Source organism: Scylla paramamosain, chromosome 5 (assembly GCF_035594125.1).
Source record: "Scylla paramamosain isolate STU-SP2022 chromosome 5, ASM3559412v1, whole genome shotgun sequence".
Taxonomy (NCBI): domain Eukaryota; kingdom Metazoa; phylum Arthropoda; class Malacostraca; order Decapoda; family Portunidae; genus Scylla; species Scylla paramamosain.
Window position 1 is genome coordinate 6619192 of NC_087155.1, and position 5000 is coordinate 6624191.

Below are 5000 nucleotides of genomic sequence, written 5' to 3' on the forward strand. Positions count from 1 at the left end.
CTACTACTACTACTACTACTACTACTACTACTACTTCTTTTACTGCCACTACCACTACTACTATTACTAGTACTACAACTACTACTGCCGCTACTACTACTATTATTACTACTACTACTACTACTACTACTACTACTACTACTACTTCTACTAATACGGCTACTACTATTACTACTGCTGCTGCTGATAATAATAATAATAATGATAATAATAATAATGATAATGATGATAATAATGATAATAATATACTATAATACTAGTCATCGTTGCTCTTATTGTTATTGTCACACATCCCTTGCCTTCCACGGCTTATTATACGTGCGCCCCTCCACCCTTCCTCTCCCTCCCCTCTGTGCAGCCTGTCCCCGAAGACTCACGGTACAGCACCAAGCAAATTTCCTTCAACAGAGAGAAACAGACAATATCAGCCAAGATGAGACAGACATCCCAGGTAGCAGCAGATGTTCCGCACGACCGTCCCGCGCTTGTGGTTCGTCTGTTATTCGTGCGTCTATCCCTTCATCGGTGCCTCCCTCGGGCCTTGCTGCCTCACTTAAGGGGTAGGGGAACCTGAGAGCTCGGAAAGTCCTTGCAAATCTAGTGCATGATTCTGAGGTCTTGACGCAAAGAAACTGTGTGTGAAGAGATGATGGAACGAGTGCTGCTTGCAACGCGATGCCACGGCGACCAGGAAGTGGTGAAGGATTCTTTGGCGGTGGCCTCGCCTGCTAGTGAATGATATAAGTGTGCACATGAGGACCAGGTGTGCAGGAACGTTGATGGAAAGAGTTGTATAATTCCAGTTGATGACTTACCTGTTGATGAGAGAGGCGTTGCGGACAGAGCCAAGGCGGCGTGTGGCGTCAGGTGGGGTGAGGTGCCGTGTGTCAACCACCACCACACCCCACGACCTCACCTGAAGGCGTCCTTAGTCTTTTATGACGCTGTTGTGTTAGTAATGTTATCCTGCTCCTCCTTCGCTATACAGTAAGACAAATGTTTTCTGCAAGGAGAGGAAAGCCACTTTATAATCCAGAAAACTTTGGTTGAATTTATTTACGGCAGCTCAGCCTCCTCTTGCCATGCCCTTGGGCGCGTTCTGGGTCTTTTGTCATCACTTGGGCCAGAGGCACATCCACACACCGCGAAGACTCGTGTTCATGACACTTTTACTAGTGCTCATGGCACAAACTTGCCGCTTATGTTGCACAGCGCTTCCCGAATGTGATGTCAGTTGTATATTTTTGTATGCGTGCGTCTGTATACGTGTATATCTGTGTATGTATGTGTAATTGTCAGATGCAGAGTCAGCGTGAATAAGCGAGAGAGTTCCAAACCCGCGGCGCCCCGTGTGCCCAGCGCGGCGTCCACCCACCGACTGCCGTCCCAACTCTGTCCTCCTCGCGCTGCTCCTGCCGAGGCCTGACTCTGCCTCACTCCTCGCGCCGCCAGTTAGGGTTGCCCAGCCTCCTCCTGCTCCTACTCCCCTCTTAAGTACTATAGCGTCGCCCTGTAATGTGCTCCAGGGATATTACATCAGCCTTATTTACTTTACTCACACACACATACAGAGAGAGAGAGAGAGAGAGAGAGAGAGAGAGAGAGAGAGAGAGAGAGAGAGAGAGAGAGAGAGAGAGAGAGAGAGAGAGAGAGATACAATCAAGGCAGGATGCTGCATCCCCGCCCATCACCTCCTTAAGCAGTGCCTACAATTCCTGCTGGTCTACAGGGTCTTACACACACACACACACACACACACACACACACACTCACACCTGTAGACCTGGAAACAGTTCTCACAAAGATGACCAAATCATGCAACCCAGGAAGGCGCCTCATCGTCCCACGCACCTGGCCGGGAGGAGGAAGAGCAGGAAGGGGCGGGAGGAGGAGAAGGTGGGAGGAGGGACAAGGCTGGGAGGTGCTAAGCGCTCGCCAGATTCTGAGCTAATCTGCATCTTGATTAATGACTCGGCTAACTTGTTGCGTCCGGTGCCTCCTGCCTGCCTGCGTCCCCGTCAGGAGGGCGCGGCTGAGGGTCAGGAGCCGCAGGGACCAGTGGCGGGGCTTGGGACCTGCAACACACACACACACACACACACACACACACACACACACACACACACACACACACACACACACACACACACACACACACACACACACACACACACACACACACACACACACACACACACACACACGACGCATCTGATGAGGCCGTAAAGATCTCGGATGGGATTTTAGTGTCTTGACCTGGAAGTGGTAGGAGATGTTTATCTTTCTGACCACCATCCTTCTGTGTGTGTGTGTGTGTGTGTGTGTGTGTGTGTGTGTGTGTGTGTGTGTGTGTGTGTGTGTGTGTGTGTGTGTGTGTGTGTGTGAGTGTGTGTGCATCCAGGCATGTAAGTAAGAGAGAGAGAGAGAGAGAGAGAGAGAGAGAGAGAGAGAGAGAGAGAGAGAGAGAGAGAGAGAGAGAGAGAGAGAGAGAGAGGGAGTGGGTGGGGGTGCATGGAAGGAATACAGTAGTGAAATTTGATCGTTGTTTCTTAAGAAAAGCATGATGGTTACACACAGATTGATTAATTGAACGAACACTGAACATACTAAGAGATCAATTAAAACTATAAATGAACCACAATCACACACACACACACACACACACACACACACACATTTTTTATCTCATGACTTCGATCTAAATGCTTTCGTGATCGTTACTGAAGTTCCCATAATTCTTTCCGTGACAAAGTCTTACCTCTGTCATCTTCTAGTCTCTACTAGAACTCGTTCCTACTTTATTTGTCACTGTTTTCTTGCCACACCACCCAAACCTTCATCATCCCGGTAGCTCGGACGGCTGGGCTCACATCGCCTCGTCCACCTATAGGTTGAGGCCTCAAGGCAGCCGCTCATTTCATCCCGAATTATTCTCACCAGGATCGATGAGCTTGCGCCAGACACGAGTTCTGCTGACGTCCCCAATATCTCCCGCACTCTGCATTCCCTCACAAAGCCTACCTGATGAGCACGGTCGATTTTGGAAGGAAGTGTATCTGACGTCTTATAGTTGTGTAACATACCTCTCTCATCCCCGTCCTCCCCACCCGGTGCCCTGCTGTGAACTCATATAAGCTAATGAAAAAATAGGTGAAAAAAATAATGGTCACGCCTACGTATGTGGTGGTGGTGGTGGTGGTGGTGGTGGTGGTGGGTCTTCCTTCATATGCAAGATTGTGATTTAGCGTCAGGCGGCGATATTGCATTTTGTACATGGTATTTCATAATTCCTTCAAGGCTAGTTATTACTCAGTGCCTTCCCCTACACACCTCTTCGAGTTTACTATCCTTCTCCCACATCCGTATCATTTCAGGAAGAGTACCACATGAAAACCTTAATATTATGTTCTCAAACTAAGCATCGATAACGTCACATACGTAATATTAATGATGATGATGATGATGATGATGATAATAGTAGTAATAATAATAATAATAATAATAATAATAATAATAATAATAATAATAATAATAATAGTAATAATAATAATAATAATAAACGATTAAATGACTACAATGACAAATGGAAGTGTTTTACACTGAAATTTGAAAGAAATTATATGAGGGTGTGTGTGTGTCTGTGTGTGTGTGTGTGTGTGTGTGTGTGTTACGTTGTTGTGATGTGTTGCATTATGCTGTGTGTGTGTGTGTGTGTGTGTGTGTGTGTGTGTGTTACGTTGTTGTGATGTGTTGCATTATGCTGTGTGTGTGTGTGTGTGTGTGTGTGTGTGTGTGTGTGTGTGTGTGTGTGTGTGTGTTCTTTAATATTTTGGAAAGTGGTGTTTGAGCGTTTTATTTTTCGCTTTGTTTGGAAAATTGTTTCTTGTATTTTCATGGTCTTTTAATGTTATAGGAAGGTGTGCTTTTTATCTTTTTACACAGTTTACTTTGGAGTGTTCATTTTAGCTTTAAAATTACTTCGAATTATATTGTCTACTTTAGTAATCTTAACTCAAGTATTCATATTTCAAGTGATATGTGAATTTTTATATTTTGTGATTATTGTGTGAATATATTGTGAGAATTTTATATTTTGTGATTAATTTTATTGTAAAACTGTGGTTAATAAAATACTATCTTTAACTACTACTACTACTACTACTACTACTACTACTACTACTACTACTACTACTAATAATAATAATAATAATAATAATAATAATAATAATAATAAGTGTGTGTGTGTGTGTGTGTGTGTGTGTGTGTGTGTGTGGATGGGATGGCTGGGTAGATGGGTGGGTGTCTTAGCGTGCATGCATGTGTGCGTGCATGCGGGCAGGCGGCGCGAGTTTCAAGAATTGGAACAAAATCTTTCAAGAAACAGTTTTGCGCTAATCATCCATCATGCTCAGAACACCTGAACACAGAACCTCTTCACCTTCACGCGTCTCGGTAAAACCACGCACTGAACGAAGCGACATGAACTTTAGTGTATATTTCAGCTCCATTATCATTGCAATTAACATTCATTCTTCTGGATAACGCCAACGAGAGAAGACACATTAAGAGGACACAGTTCTGCCTCGCCTTCCAGACACACACCATTTTTGAGCCGGATCAGGGTAGTATAGACCCTGTGCCCGCCAAGCAGCATGTATGATCCCTACTTCTGAGTTTGCCTTTGTCATGTTTCTTCGAGCCTTGCTTTGTTCAGTTTCAGCCTCCTCAACCCTCACGAGAAATAATGCACTCGGTAAGGGTCTTTAGTCTTTCCTAAAGATCTCCCCAAACATGATTTCCAGAATGCCCGCCTCTAACAAGACGCTTGTTAACAGTATAATGACATAACAAAGGACCGTTCCGCTGTCAATATTGAATTTGTCAGCAAGTGGCACAAATCACTTGCTATATATGTATATATATATATATATATATATATATATATATATATATATATATATATATATATATATATATATATATATATATATATATATATA

General features: G+C 44.1%; 1 long non-coding RNA gene across 2 annotated transcripts in view; it reads left to right on the plus strand.

Moving 5' to 3' along the window:
* The window catches only part of LOC135100461 (uncharacterized), a 291394-nt gene that overhangs the window by 264116 nt on the left and 22278 nt on the right, over positions 1 to 5000 (plus strand). The gene's annotated exons all lie outside the window — the stretch shown is intronic.